Consider the following 16,762-nt stretch of genomic DNA (forward strand, 5'->3'; position numbering starts at 1 on the left):
ACGACAAGCGTAGTCGCCTCTTACGACAAGCGTAGTCGCCTCTTACGACAAGCATATAGCCGCATTTTACGACAAGCATAGTCGAGTCTTACGACAAGCATAGTCGCCTCTTACGACAAGCGTAGTCGCCTCTTACGACAAGCATATAGTCGCATTTTACTACAAGCATATAGTCGCCTCTTACGACAAGCATATAGTCGCCTCTTACGACTAGCATATAGCCGCATTTTACGACACGCATAGTCGCCTCTTACGACAATACGAACTATACAGTAGGCACACGGGATCATTCTCCACAAAGCGATAGTAGCCAAACGACTGTTGACAGTCTATATTTAGTATAATTGGAGTTGTGATAATCTTAGCGCTAAGATCGCTTTGTGGAACGGGGCTCAGCGTCACTGTGTTGTAAAAATCGACTTAAGAGTATCGGGTGGTCACAATGGCGGATGTTAACTCATGCCAACAATCATTGGTCAGCCTCGATTATATACAGGTCCATGCGATGCGTAGAAATTAATACCCTCGTGTGTTTCCGTTTCGTAAATATCATCTATTAGGAGTAAACATTATATTATACATGTATTTAGTGAGCAAAATACATAGTGAACACTTCAATCATTTTCGTTAGATTCCATTTCTACGAAACGAATGAACTTACTATGATATCAGACCGAGCGACAAAAGAAGTTTCACGGGTGGCCCAGTCGTCTAAGGCGCCGCGATTCGCTGTGCAGAGTTGCGTCCCTTAGGCACGCCAGAAACCTATGATTGTGGGTTCGAATCCCGGTTCGCCACGATTATGTTTCTAGGTTTGTCAGCACCATACCCGTGCTCGTGGGTTTCACCGAAGTGGTAAACGACTGAGACATGCATCACTTCGGGCTTTCCTCCCACATTAAGCTGACACACTGTGATATAACTTGAATACTGTTAAAAGCGGCGTTAAACTCAACTCACTCACTCGAACTACGGGTGAATCAATGAAGGTACAATATTTCTAGTTATTTGTTTATTGTGATTGAGGGCACATGTAGCTGGTAAACATTCTAGCTTTATGAACCAATAATTAAGTGCGTATGGAGGCCAATACTATTGATATGCTCCTGGATGCTCGCGGTTTGTAAGTAGGGAGGTGAGGTGAAATGGATTTAACTCCGCGTTCAAGATTATTGCACTTATAGGAGCGGTGGGGTAGGCAAGCGGTTAAAGCGTTCGCTCACCAGAGGGAGACCCGGGTTCGATTCCCAACATGGGTACAATGTTAGAAGCCCATTTCTGGTGTCCCCCGCCGTGACATTGTTGGAATATTGCTAAAAGTGACGTAAAACTATACTCACTCACTATTGCACTTATATAGCGACGTGCATGCACGTATATGTATGGTTGAACATGTGTATGTCTGACCGCCACCATGATCTGGTGGTAGAGCGTCCGCCCGGAGCGGAAGGTCCGAAGTTCGACCCCCGGCCACGTCATACGAAATGACGTTAAAAGATGGTACTTGTTGTTACCCTGTCTGGCGCTCGGCATTAAGGGGCTAAAACAAGGACTGGTCGGCTCGAAGTCAGTTTACTGTGTCTGAGTGGGGTATTCATGTTCAAGTGCAATAATCTTGGACGCGACGTTAAACCCCATTTCACCTCATCACACATGTGTGTGTCTATTTTGACAAGTCCTGACTTAAGCCGGTTTTAAAGTACTGAGATACCCTCTCAGACACAACATACGGATTCCGAGCGGACCAGTCCTTGTTTTAGTAGGATCCAAAAATTTATTTCTTTTACAACACATTTTTTGGAGACATCCGGCAACCAGAGACCATAAAATAATTTATTTTATCATACCTCCATGTCAGAACGATGAGATCTGATTGGTCCGCGTCATCTTGAGGGAAATACATTTCTCAGCGGGAGAAATGATTTCTTATACCCCGCTTATAAGCAAAAAGTGAGTGAGTGAGTGAGTTGGGTTTAACGCCACTTAAGCAAAAAGACGGACGCTTTTTCCAAGTCAATGAAAGTCACGTAAAATAGCACAAGTTCACCTCAGCTCAAACGAACAGCTGTTTTCCATCAATTTTGAATAAGAGTTAATTCTTTTACAATGTCATTTTAAACATGTCGGTAAGATAAATTCGTTTACGAGTCCCTCACTAGGTTTTATGCCACTCGCCTCAGGCTCGTGGTATGGACACTAACACGGGACGCATGAAACCCACGAACCCCTCGTGATCCTGCTACAACTAATATTGTTGTCTCTGGTCCAGCAGAATTATTTCCTTAAATAGTGAGTGAGTGAGTGAGTGAGTATGGTTTTACGCCGCTTTTAGCAATATTCCAGCAATATCACGGCAGGGGACACCAGAAATGGGCTTCACACATTGTACCAATGTCGGGAACTTTCCTTAAATAAACCTTCAGGCAATCCTTTTTTCAAGAATAAGTGTGTTTAACGCCGTTTTGAACAGTATTCTAGTTATTATCACAGCGTGTCAGCTTGATGTGGGAGGAGTGAGTGAGTGAGTGAGTGAGTTTGGTTTAACGCCGTTTTGAGAAGTATTCCAGTTATACCCAACGTGACAGCTTGATGTGGGAGGAGTGAGTTAGGTTTAACGCTGCTTCGAACAGTATTCCAGTTATATCGCGGCGTGTCATCTTGATGTGGGAGGAAAGCCCGAAGTGATGCAGGTCTCAGACGTTTACCACTTCGGTGAAACCCACGAGCACGGGTATGATGCTGACAAACCTAGAAACATTATCGGGCCTGAACGGGATTCGAACCCATGATCAAAGATTTATTGCGTGCCCAAGGGACACACCTAGGATTGCGGTGCCTTAGAAGCCAGTGCTTTGAGGGACCCTTCCCAGTGTAATCCCGTACAAAACTTTCACAAAATTCTCTGGACCCAAGAATATGAAATGGTCTGGGGGATTGGGGGAGTGGACACCTAAAATAAATGGCAGACATGTACATCTACGCCCACTAGTGGATTACACTCAACCCTGTCCTCTCTCCTCAGGTGTATTTTGTCCTCCGTGATTCATTTCATTCAAAAACGATCTGAGCCTTTCCAAGGCCTTGACCCTTGACCCTGGTTCAGAGTGCACTCTTAATCAAACTTTGACCTCTGTCTGTTTTCATCAAATTTATTCAAACGCTGTCACTCCGAAGTTTCAATGAATCAATTACGAAACAAGCGAGATTAAAACACCGTCAAGAGCCCGTGAGAATGTTTTGACACATACCACAAAAATAGGACGCGTGTTGATGTCAATTTCAAGATGGCGGTTTTACAGTTTTTGTCTTTCATAAAACTCCCGCTCGGTTTTAAGAGGGCTTAGGGGATTGGGCTGTAAATGGGAACGCCCAAAGGGGATGATGTAAGAGGTCAAGACGAGCGTTTATTGACCACTCATGACTTGACCATCTGCTAAAGTGACCAAGGGTCATTAGCTCACTCGCCGTGACGCTCAGGGACAATGACAGTGCAGAAAGACACTCCTCCGTGAATTCCTTTGTACAGTTAATGAGTGGCGTCTAAAATAAGACGGTGAGCAAAAAACTCATTGCAAATTTAACTAAAACATTAACTGGAGTCATCACATTTTGGCATAAAATTGCAACAAGAAATAAAACCCTTACTTTTTTAAACCAAAGACGTATATACGTCTTTCGGGTGAACTTATTGCACAAAGTTATTTCTTCAAATTGTTATTTTTTTCTGAAAAGTTACGATGGATATTATTTGTCAAGAAAATACTCAACGAGAGTCTTTAATAGTGCGCATCAATGTGCAACTTCTTGGCTGGCTTCGATGGTAGAAAACATACCAAATGATCAAAATTTGCAAAATTGGCGTAGTTCTATCACGAAAGGTTCCGAATGTTTTTTTTAATTATCAATACTGCAAAGAATATATACGTTTTGAAACATACCTTTTTATGCCCAAATCTATTTGTTACCCTGGTTTTTTTTAAATTGACAACTAATAACCATCACCTACCGATTGAAATAAGTCGCTGGGGGAGTAACACTCAACACAACGAACGTCTCTGTGATTTATGTGACTCGCCTGCTGTGGGGTATGAGTTTCACTATGAATATAGTCAGATGTGAGGCTGTTCACCAACGACTGATATTGTATTTTCCAGAATTAGTCTCACAGAGGCCCATCCTGTATCATTAAGAGTATTATTCTCTTCTCGTAAAGCAAAAAGTATATTAAAATTGTCAAAATATATTAGGTACATTTTGCAACTTTGTGGACTCGGGTATATCGCCTTTGTATTGAATTCATGTATATAGTAAGTGTCGCCGCTGGTGGATTTTAAGAAATAACCTAGGTGACGATCGCGAAAGTTATAGTCTATCAGGACCATTATGTACTAGTCCCAAGGATACCTTTAAAGATAACCATCGAGCAATACTAAAAGGCATGAAGATTTATAGGAACCACGTGGTCTAAACATGTCACGATGGAATTTTACATTTAATTTTTTTTATCAATTTTTTTTTTTTGGAGGGGGGGGGGGCAACTTGATCTTGTTTAAACGTTTCTTGCCAATATACCCATGAAGATCCGGTTTAGAATAGACCTTCAGCATCCCATGCTTGCCGTAAAAGGCGACTGAGCTTGTCGTAAGAGATGACCACGAGATCAGCGTCGCTGGCTTGGTTGATGCATGTCATTTCGTATTGCATGGATCGATGCTCATGGTGTCTATCGACCGCCTGTAGTGGCCTAGTCTAGTGGTAGAGCGTTCCGCCCGGAGAGCGGAAGGCCCGAAGTTCGATCCCCGGCCGCGTCATATCAAAAGACGTTAAAAGATGGTACTTGTTGTTACCCTGTCTGGCGCTCAGCATTAAGGGGCTACAACAAGGACTGGTCGGCTCGGAGTCAATATACTGTGTCTGAGTGGGGTATTCATGTTAAACTGCGGCATGGTATCTCAGTGAGCTAGCACTATAAATCGGCATCAATCCGGATTAGTACAAACAGCCACACCCACACACGTGCACGTCGCTGTATACGTGCAATAATCTTGGACGTGACGTTAAACCACATTTTACCTCACCTCATGATGTCTACCACTTGATTGCCTGGTCCAGACTCGGTTTACTACAGACCGCTTTTATATTTATATAGCTGGTTAAACAACAAACAAATAAACACAAATTCTAGCTAAACAGACAATTTATTCGACTAAACGTTGTACAGTACCCTTGGATTTTTGATTCCTGGGTAGAATTGCAAGATGTCAGATATTACTACATGGTCGCCTTCAGAATGGGTCTTCAGAAACCCATGCTTGCCGTAAAAGGTGACTATGCTTGTCGTAAAAGGCGACTAACGGGATCGGGTGGTCAGGCTCGCTGACATGGTTCATGCATGTCATCGATCCCAATTGCGTGGATCGATGCTCATGATATTAATCACTGGATTGTCTGGTCCAGACTCGATTATTTACAGACCGCCGACATATAGCTGGAATATTGCTGAGTGCGGCGTAAAACAACAAACCAACCAACCAACCTTGGATATTGTTACATAAAAACAACAACTAACTGTTTGTAGAATGACAGCTCAATAGCTGTCTGGGGGCGGTCGGGTAGCCTAGTGGTTAAAGCGTTCGCTCGTCACGCAGAAGACCCGGGTTCGATTCCCGACATGGGTACAATGTGTGAAGCCCATTTCTGGTGTCCCCCGCCGTGATATTGCTGGAATATTGCTAAAAGCGGCGTAAAACCATACTCACTCACTCACTCAATAGCTGTCTAGCCATAAGACAATGTGATCAGGCTAGCGGGCTAGTGTCGAATTCCTTTCTAGATGGCGATACAGAGGTCAAATATGGCTTGGGTAATAAAAGTAGGTATGGTCGGTTGTTGAGATCTAGATTAGGTTAGGTTAAATTGGGTGTAATGTCACGTTCGAGATTATTGCACTCGTGTGTGTTGCTGCTTGTACTAGTCCGGTTTTCTAGTGCTAGCACACTAATATGCCGCACTCTGACAGTGTACTCCGAGCCGAACAGTCCTTGTTTTATCCTTGAGCGCCAGGCAGTGTACCAACAAGTACCATCGTTTAACGTCTTTTCGTATGATGCGGCCGAGGATCGAACCCCGGACTTCCCGCTCTCTTGTAAGACGCCGAGCCGACCAGTCCTTGTTTTATCCCTTAATGAGTGAGTGAGTGAGATTTTACGCCGCTTTTAGCAATATTCCAGCAATATCACGGCGGGGGACACCAGAAATGGGCTTCACACATTGTACCCATGTCGGGAATCGAACCCGGATCTTCGGCGTGACGAGCGAACGCTTTAACCACTAGGCTACCCGACCGCCCCTTATCCCTTAATGCCGAGCGCCAGGCTTTCCTCCCACATTAAGCTGACACGCCGTGATACAACTGAAATACTGTTAACGGGGGCGTTGAACCCCTCACTCACTCAGCGACAGACGGCCATCTTTGCTATGCGCTGTTTTAGAACAACACGGATTGGTATTCTCGGAGTTAACCCAACAGCGTTTTTAACAAGGACGCTGTTGTTACTAATCACAAGTTGACAAGCAAGTGCGTTTCGTAATCAATTTATTTTGATCATCATGTTAGGTATTCTGCGCTTCCCTTCATCCCGTCGTGATCTATAATCTCGTACCGCCTCCTTGGTCACGTGGATAGAGTGTCTGCTGGGAGGGTCGAAGTTGGTTAGTTGGTTGGTTTGTTGTTTAACGCCGCACTCAGCAATATTCCAGCTATATGACGGCGGTCTGTAAATAATCGAGTCTGGACCAGACAATCCAGTGATTTACATCATGAGCATCGATCCAGGCAAATGGGATCGATGACATGCTTCAACCAAGTCAGCGAGCCTGACCACCCGATCCCGTTAGTCGCCTTTTACGACAAGCATAGTCGCCTTTTACGGCAAGCATGGGTTGCTGAAGACCTATTCTCGAAGGGTCGAAGTACTTGTTGTTACCCTACCTGGCGCTTGACATTTAAGGATAAAACTAGGACTGCTTGGCTCGGAGTCTTACAAGAGAGTGGGATGTCCGTGTTTCGATCCTCGGCCGCATCATAGAAACATGTGAGTGCGGCGTTAAACAACAAACAAACAAACATAGAACATGTCTTTAATGTTTTTTTGGTGTGTTTGTATTGAAGTATCGGCATAGACATGCAGTTTCTAACAATACCATACCTCGTCTGTCATATAGACCCTGAAACAAATATAGCCAACCCAGCCCATGCAAGTCTATAGTAATTGGCAAGTCTAGACTACTGCAGTTTCTGAAAGTGAAGAGTCTCTGGGCTCCTTTTTATTATATCTTATAACTATAATTTAATAACTTTTTTCTGTAAAATAGTTCATTTCAACAGAGACCATATAATAGAATAATCTATAATATGGTCTCTGATTTCAGAGACTAGATGTTAGTCTAGATTTATCCCATACTTCATCCTAACGCCTCCATCAAACTATCCCTGTATCGAGTTTTCCAGCATCACCATCTTGCTTCAATTTCTTAACCAGTTCGTACACCATCAAAGAAAGCTAACTTTCACTGTACAATTTAGAAAGGAAGTTTTAAATTAGCGCCAATTTTCTAAAGTATCAACACAGATGGTTTGAATCAACAAATATCCTCTCCACGCCACCTCAAACAAAGCGTCTATTGTTGTTATGGCAACTGAGACGATTCCCAGTCCACGTGCTTTTGTTGTTCGCACCGCTGTCGCCACGGACCTTTAAACGTTGCCAGGTGGTGATTTCATTCGCGCCTTCGACACTTACCTCCCTTGAATACAAACACAACACCCACTGACCAGATACATCTAAAACAAAATTCTATAAAAGCAAGAGAACGTGGGTTCTCTGGAAACAGGCAATAATCTTTTATGAACTTAACAAAAGTGCAATCTTCGTCACTTTTTGAACCTATTTATACAAGTTACATAACACCATGGACCCAAAATGATGACACCAAGCTTGGAATTTACAAACCTGAATCACGTACATCTTGCACGTGCAAATCGTGGGACTTCCTTCCAACGGGAATATCGGAGAGCAACAGATTTTTCTTTGCATGGTTGTAACCAACAGGCAACTGTATTGAAAGAAAATTCAGCCTAATTTTTTCTGGACAAATCGAAATGTTTGTAATCAATATGAATAAAGAGGAACAATTTCATCACTGAAAAATTTATTTGACAATAACAGGAGCGTTGTTCAGGAATTACGTATTGTCTGACATGAATAAATGTATGTGAAGTTAAGTGAAATGGATATAACGTCCAGTTCCAAATATTATGTGCGTGTGTGCGTGCGTGCGTGCGTGCGTGCGTGCGTGCGTGATAGCCCACTGATATACCATGCCGCAGATTAACACGAATACCCCACTCAGACACAGTATACTGACTCCGAGCCGACCAGTCCTTGTTTTAGCCCCGTAATGCCGAGCGCCAGACAGGGTATCTAGTACCATTGAACATCTTTTTGGTATAACGCGGCCGGAGATTGAACCACCGATCTTCCAATTCTATCTGATTTAGGTCCCTTGGGATATATAATCCTTAATTCTGAGTAGCTTGTTCTATGACATTTTAAGGCAGAAAAGGAAATGACCCCCCCCCAAAAAAAACAAAAAAAACAAAACAAACAACAACAACAATCGTATGAATGTCGGTCCCATAGGGAAACCTCAATGAAGGTGGTAGCCTATTGTTAAAACGACGTAGAGTAACTTTGTGACGTCATGAACGATGGATGACGTCACGTCGTATTTTTCGCAACACTAAAGCACTGTGACAAATCAGCATTGGGGGTCGCTAAGCAGAGAATCTCGTCGAATATATCAAAACGAGTCGATAAAAGTTTAAAATTCCGAGGCTTGCTGATGTCATTTCATTGTGACGTCATGGTAGTCTATGACGTCACATTGTTTTGCAAAGTCTTGCGATACCATTTCATTGTAACGAGATCTCTTGCGGAAACCAATGTTGGATAATAAAATACAAAATATCGGAAAGTTATCACACACAATCTTTTTATCCCGATGATAAAAAAAGGATATTATATGAGTGTTCATGTCATACCATGTTTACGACACGAGTGTCTAAATTCTCGCTCGGGTGTCGTACACAAAGTATGACAGGAACTCGAATATAATGTTCTATCTATTACCGTAGAGGATTTCTACATACAGAGACGAATTTTAGTGTCTACCTATAAGGACAGCAAGTCGCAACAGCAGCGGATCCACAATTTGTCGAATGACGTCAACAATCTTCAGCTATGACGTCGTTTCTAGTGTGACGTCATTCCGACCTTAGGTCACAATAACATTCAAATGACATCATCAATGTCGAAAACAATACATTGTTGTCTCGTGGCGTCATATAAACCTAGGGCACATATAGAGAATCTCACCAGAGTGTCTTTTGATATCAAATATATCAACCCGAGTTGATAAAAGTGGAAACATTCCGAGGCTTGCCGAGGATTTTTGCCACTTTTATCAACGAGTGTTGATATATTTGATATCAAAAGACACGAGGGTGAGAATTTATTTATCATCCAACATCATTCTTCCAACTTTTTTCAATTTGTAGACAGTAATTAGCAGTGTTTTCAATGTAAAAAGTACTGTTTACAGCTTCAGTAGCAGAGCCATTAGTGATGTCATTTGATTGTGACGTCATGGTAACCGGTGACGTCACAATTGTCTGCAAAGCATTGTGATGTAATTTCATTGCAGCGATATCTACAGTGTAGATATCGCTTGATCTCATCCAAGCGATATCTCCTGTGGGAGCCAGTTTTGGATGATAAATGATTTTTATGAACCCCGATATTTTTGCCCTCGAAGGTAATAAAAATGATCATTGTATAAATCTATTGCATCGACAACAAATATTAGATATTTCTCCTTGCAAAATATTGAACCATTGTATGTCGAGTATGGTCAAACGAAGACATAAAGGCAACGAACCATAGCTTCAAAGGCATTCTTGAATTAATAATTAATAAATGCAGCACAGTCTGTGCCTCTCCGCAGCTGTGATTTCAATTGTGAAGAACGTAACTTTGATGCAAGGGCGTTTCTTAGAGTCTGAATTTCCCTGTTCGATTTATGATATCTGCAGATGAAATACAATTGCACAGACAAACACTTCGGAACAGTCATACAAATCATATCGACCTCTCAGGCCATAAATCAAATTTATCGCCACGAAAGTGAATACGCACATCCAGATATGTATGCATTTATACATTTAATGATTTTTCTATGAATATATTAGACTTAATAATATACTGCTGCAAGTTCAGAAATAAAAAATAAACTCGAAAACATAAGTATATTTCCAAATATGAACAAAATACTTTTGGACACCGAGCATCGGCTGAATTTGAAACCCATGTTACATCTTCAAGATATTGATCATGAATATTTACGAATGAAAATCAATCAAAACAAGACCGCCATGTTTACTAATCACTCTCAAATACAAAATGTCCGAAATTTTGAGACAAGTACATTATTTACCAGATATTGTCTGCGGATAGTAAATATTGTTATTGATTAAAACTTCAAATTTTATTCTTTTAATTACTATTAACTTATCTTTTTGAAAAGTCTATCCAAAACGGGTGAATACATTCTGGAGAAACGAGCAAAAAGGTCCATTTGATTTTACAATGCCGTTTAAATTCGAAGTTCCATATAACCGCGAGGGGGGAGGGGAGGGTACTTCAACAAAATGTCAAATAATAAAGCACCATAAGTAACCATGCTGACTGCGTATCATCGAACCCCCACGACAGGGATCTTTGTTCATGCTATCGACCACTAGTTTCCCTAACCCACACCCGATTATTTACAGGCTGTCGGGCTATTGTGCACGTGGAGTAAAACAACATTCAAGCACTATCCTAAATATTCTGCAGCAAGGTTTTAAAATAATAATAACGCAAATGAAAAAAATATTCAATTATTTAACTTTTTAAGTTTGGCCTACACCTTTAATTAAAAACTCCCCAGCATCTATTAAAATAACTCTCTACACTCTGATGAAGATGAGAGCGCTTAGTGACCTCTTTATCTTTATGATGGGGCAGCTGTTGACATAACCTTTAGCATCATAATAAAGTAAGTCTTTTTTCTTTATCAGATATGAGGGACGCGGTTGTCTAAATTATCAAATTCAACCAAGCTGTTGGCTGATTGACAGCTTTTAAATACATGTAACACACTTTCCCGTAGGCCTACCTGTCTGTCCAATTATAAAAATCGCAACAATAATTGAAAGTGTATCACCGCACACTGATATCTTCTGATTACAAGAAATAATCTTATCACACGAAAACATACCGCGCATCTAACACCTACATGCCCCCACAACGCGACTGATAGTCGAGCAGCTAGCCAGATACTATCAGGAAATCGTTGTAGTTTACTTCACGGGAGTCAATATCGTTCAAAACAATGTAAACAAATATCTGCCTCGTTGCCCCAAAACATGTCCTTCGTTAAAAGCATCGTCGCACGCCATAACGGGTGAATGTCTCAATCAGCACCTCCCAATCACCAGGCGGCGCCTTTGATCCCAGCAGGTCACCTGTCAATCAAGATTTACAATATTAACAACTTCCGCCCACCTTTAGCGTGGTCACGTGACCGAATCAGTCTAGCATGGCGTCGTTGGGAGTTTACCTTGCAGAGTGTTGACAGTCGCTTACCTGTTTGTTTTCGGCGATATCGAAGCGGTGTTTAAACGGACTCTTGGTGCCGTGTTCGAACTGGTAAGTGTATTTGAATATCACGGTCAAAATTAGCCTCTCGGACACTCAACAAGCACGTGCGGCTCGCGTGTGGAGTTCGTTCAACAGGTGCGACCGAGAAATGTTGAGAAGGGAAAGTTTCCTGGGGTAGGGCAAGGTGTTTCTGTTGTCTGTCGCGGCTGGATATTTTTCTCACGATAGACTCCCAGTGTGATATCGACAGTGATCTGTATGTTTTTGTTCGAGTGTGGGGATTCGGGTAAGATGTTCTTTACTTGCGTGGAGACAATTTCAGGCATGTATACCGCTGTCGGAGCGACAAGCTTTTATTGACAGTCGACGCCGGGCTCCGTGATCGCATGCAGGTCAATGTAAGCATAACTCAATGGCTGCACTATAGATACGCTAATCTGAAGATCTCACTTTGATTTCAATTTGTGTCAAATATCGTTTGTCTTTTGTGAAATTATTATACGTGCAACTCCTTAAAGGGGAAGTGTACACGCAAAAATCACTTTCTTTCTTTTTCTAAACAAAACGCAATTTTAGAATTAATTAGTATCTGTGTTTGAAAATATACACTCATTTTTTCACAGTGAAAGTAGGAAGCTCACAATAGTGTGAAAATGATATGCCGTTATGAGGCCTTCGTTTTTCGAGCTAAACATGCCTGAGTTATCCCCCTTAGATTATGACGTAATTGGTGCCAATTCAACTGGGTCCCTGTCTATTTTCAACGCAAAAGATATCAAGTACCAGTTTGCGGTAAAACAACATGGCCTACGACACAATCCGGCGCAGTGGTGACTCAGCATAACACTATGCTGGCTGGCATCTGAGACGCTAGAATCACACACCTGTACCTACACCACGTGAAGCGGCTCTAACAAAGCATGATGACGTCATAATGTTTATCAATTGGCACCAATGACGTCATATTGCAAGGGGCATAAGCCATGGTGTTTTTGTTGTGGAAATAGAACACTTGGTAAATGTGAAAAATATAAATCGTTTTAATGCGAAAAATATGTTAATTAATTGTGATATTTTTATATTTTTGTCTTTGACACCTCTAGGTTAACACTTTTAATGTGGAAAAAGTACAAGAAAAATAGGTTCATTTCCGTGTGAACTTGCCCTTTAATGACAATTAAATTACCTGTCTTGATGCAGGGACATTTAAAAAATCAATAAAATTAATATAGAGTTATGACATTAAAAATATTATGTAAAATTATAACCATAATAATTTGGCTGGGTAGGGAAAAGTTCCAAGATAGACCAGACTGTGCAAGGCAGTTATATAAAGGGATGTCATTGTACATTTGATACATGCCATCGATCCCAATTGCGTGGGTCGATGCTCATGATGTCAATCACTGGATTGACTGGTCCAGACTCGATTATTTTACAGACCACTGATATAGCTGGAATATTGCTGAGTGCGGCAGTAAACAACAAACAAACATACAAAAACATTTTTTATGTGATAGAACTGATACTGTATGGTTACAAATTAATGAATATCGATACTCAAGTACTATGTCATTGCCACAGGAACGCTTATATTTATTAAGTTTTACGTGGTCCGCCTAGTTCATATTTAGCAATATGTCGAGTATTTGCCAGTCAAGATAGGAATGTTTCATCTATTCATATACAGAATAACAATTCTTATTATTAATTGATATATAGTTTTAACATTGTGATACTTTTTAATTGATATATTGATACTCAAGTGTCTGATGAATGACATCCTAGTTATATATATATCATGTCAGTGTATATGTTAGCAGTGGGGGGCACAGGTGGCCCAGTTGTCTAAGGCACGGCGATTTGCTGTGCAGAGTTGCGTCTCTTCGCCCCAATTAGTGCAGGAAGAGAATGTACTACGTCCCGAGGGACGTACAGTAATATTGATTGTACCCACAGCGCATCAAGAGCAGTTGTGGGTGTCTGTTATTTCATCCATCAATCATGACCTCTGTCCACAACTCCACGTGATCATTGAGTCATTCCAGTCCCACAATGAACAGCACACTACTCATTTTCATTACTTTACAGGACCCTCACACTGCCTGCTAGGACCCTTCAAATTTATTATTGGGGGTCCCCTGGACCCCTGCTTTTGTAAGTCGAAGCAACACTTTAAATGTTCTTATATCTTTGGTCCCCAGCTATTGTTGGAATATTACCATCTTCCCGAGGCAACGGAGTTAACTGACTATAAAAGTCCAAGTTTCCACCCTTGCCGAACTAGGCTGGTATTATGGAGTTACATTTTGGCTGGACTAACGAGTCTATGCATAGTCCAATCAAAATCGCGCACTGAAATCGAAATCCGGTTAGTAAACTGTCATGCAGATTTCGGTCGACTGCAGGATTTGCAAAGCATGTGCACCGCTAACTCGTTGTCAACAGATATTTTCTAAATCTTTTCATGTTTTTAATCAAGGTGCTCACGTGATTTGATGCACTTTGCGATGTAAGACTCGTTTCATCACAAAATAGATCTTGATTATCAATCAGATTGTGTTGAGTGGGCGTCGCCGTTTTGTTTGAAGCAAATGCAAGTGATACGAGAGGTTGAATCTGATTGGTCAATAGGAGAGGCATAGAAAGGACATAACTCATAATAGCCACTGGTGGCGCTAGGATCGAGCCCAGGAATTCCAGCCTAGTTCGGCAAGGGTGGAAACTGGACTTTTAAAGTCAGTTAACTCTCTTGCCTCGGGAAGATGTAATATTACTAAAAACAGCATATGCTTATAAGACTGACTGACTACTCACTCACTCACTCACTCACTCACCTTGCACTCTCACCACCCCGCTCTCTCATCACCCCGCTCTCTCACCACCCCGCTCTCTCTCTCACCCCTCGCTCTCTCTCTCACCACCCCGCTCTCTCTCTCACCACCCCTCTCTCTCACCACCCCGCTCTCTCTCACCATCCCGCTCTCTCTCACCACCCCGCTCTCTCTCACCACCCCGCTCTCTCTCACCACCCAGCTCTCTCTCTCACCACCCCGCTCTCACCACCCCGCTCTCTCTCACCATCCCGCTCTCTCTCTCACCACCCCGCTCTCTCTCTCTCACCACCCCGCTCTCTCTCTCACCACCCCGCTCTCTCTCTCACCACCCCTCTCTCTCACCACCCCGCTCTCTCTCTCACCACCCCGCTCTCTCTCTCACCACCCCTCTCTCTCACCAACCCACTCTCTCTCTCACCACCCCGCTCTCTCTCTCACCACCCCTCTCTCTCACCACCCCGCTCTCTCTCTCACCACCCCGCTCTCTCTCTCACCACCCCGCTCTCTCTCTCACCACCCCGCTCTCTCTCTCACCACCCCGCTCTCACCACCCCGCTCTCTCTCTCGCCACCCCTCTCTCTCACCACCCCGCTCTCTCTCTCACCACCCCGCTCTCTCACCACCCCGCTCTCTCTCACCACCCCGCTCTCTCTCTCACCACCCCGCTCTCACCACCCCGCTCTCTCACCACCCCGCTCTCACCACCCCGCTCTCTCTCTCACCACCCCGCTCTCACCACCCCGCTCTCTCTCTCACCACCCCGCTCTCTCACCACCCCGCTCTCTCTCTCACCACCCCTCTCTCTCACCACCCCGCTCTCTCTCTCACCACCCCGCTCTCTCTCTCACCACCCCGCTCTCGCTCTCACCACCCCGCTCTCTCTCTCTCACCACCCCGCTCTCACCACCCCACTCTCTCACCACCCTGCACTCTCACCACCCCGCTCTCTCACCACCCCGCTCTCACCACCCCGCTCTCTCACCACCACGCTCTCTCATCACCCCGCTCCCTCACCTCACTTAAGCCCAGGAAACCATGGCAAACCACACATAACTCTGGGATTAGTGATAACCTAACAGTAGAGTCAATAGTCTTCCATAAAGAGAAGTAGAGACTGTGTCAGAGATCACTGTTATGTAAATTCAAGCCAAGTAAGGTGGACAAAACATTTTAAGTTTGGCCGTGCACCAGGTGCAAGTACACATGAAATATAGGTTGCATTATCGGGATCAAGTTGCAGTAAGTTGCACTGAAGCACGCTTATATAATCGATATAGCTAGATCAAGCCCTCATCATGCGCATCGGCATATTTGATGCCTATCAAATAAAACAACCCCTGTGACGGTCCGTGTTAGAATTGGTGTTCAGCCATCCATGCTTGTCTCCCCCCGTGAAGATCCAGGTTAGAATTGGTCTTCAGCAACCCATGCTTGTCTCCCCCCGTGAAGATCCAGGTTAGAATTGGTCTTCAGCAACCCATGCTTGTCTCCCCCCGTGAAGATCCAGGTTAGAATTGGTCTTCAGCAACCCATGCTTGTCTCCCCCCGTGAAGATCCAGGTTAGAATTGGTCTTCAGCCACCCATGCTTGTCTCCCCCCGTGAAGATCCAGGTTAGAATTGGTCTTCAGCAACCCATGCTTGTCTTCCCCCGTGAAGATCCAGGTTAGAATTGGTCTTCAGCAACCCATGCTTGTCTCCCCCCATGAAGATCCAGGTTAGAATTGGTCTTCAGCAACCCTTGCTTGTCTCCCCCATGAAGATCCAGGTTAGAATTGGTCTTCAGCAACCCATGCTTGTCTCCCCCGTGAAGATCCAGGTTAGAATTGGTCTTCAGTCATCCATGCTTGTCTCCCCCATGAAGATCCAGGTTAGAATTGGTCTTCAGCAACCCATGCTTGTCTCCCCCTGTGAAGATCGAGGGTTAGAATTGGTCTTCAGTCATCCATGCTTGTCTCCCCCCATGAAGATCCAGGTTAGAATTGGTCTTCAGTCATCCATGCTTGTCTCCCCCCATGAAGATCCAGGTTAGAATTGGTCTTCAGCAACCCATGCTTGTCTCCCCCCGTGAAGATCCAGGTTAGAATTGGTCTTCAGCCATCCTTGCTTGTCTCCCCCCGTGAAGACCCAGGTAAGAATTGGTCTTTAGCCACCCATGCTTGTCT

The 16,762-nt window shown here is 43.4% G+C and overlaps 1 protein-coding gene across 3 annotated transcripts in view; it reads left to right on the top strand.

Annotated features, from left to right (window-relative positions):
- The first annotated feature begins 11,680 nt into the window (after positions 1 to 11,680).
- Positions 11,681 to 16,762, top strand: part of LOC124127932 (leucine-rich repeat-containing protein 15-like) — an 82,072-nt gene continuing 76,990 nt past the window's right edge. The window contains exon 1 of one of the 3 annotated variants that reach the window (XM_046491328.2): positions 11,681 to 11,810. The gene's annotated coding sequence lies outside the window, so the exon portion shown is untranslated. Of the gene's footprint in view, positions 11,811 to 11,895; positions 12,161 to 16,762 lie in introns of those variants that run through there. The other 2 variants (XM_046491330.2, XM_046491329.2) reach the window with 2 other exon arrangements.

Source organism: Haliotis rufescens, unplaced genomic scaffold (genome assembly GCF_023055435.1).
Source record: "Haliotis rufescens isolate VD_foot unplaced genomic scaffold, xgHalRufe1.0.p SCAF_34, whole genome shotgun sequence".
Classification (NCBI taxonomy): Eukaryota; Metazoa; Mollusca; class Gastropoda; order Lepetellida; family Haliotidae; genus Haliotis; species Haliotis rufescens.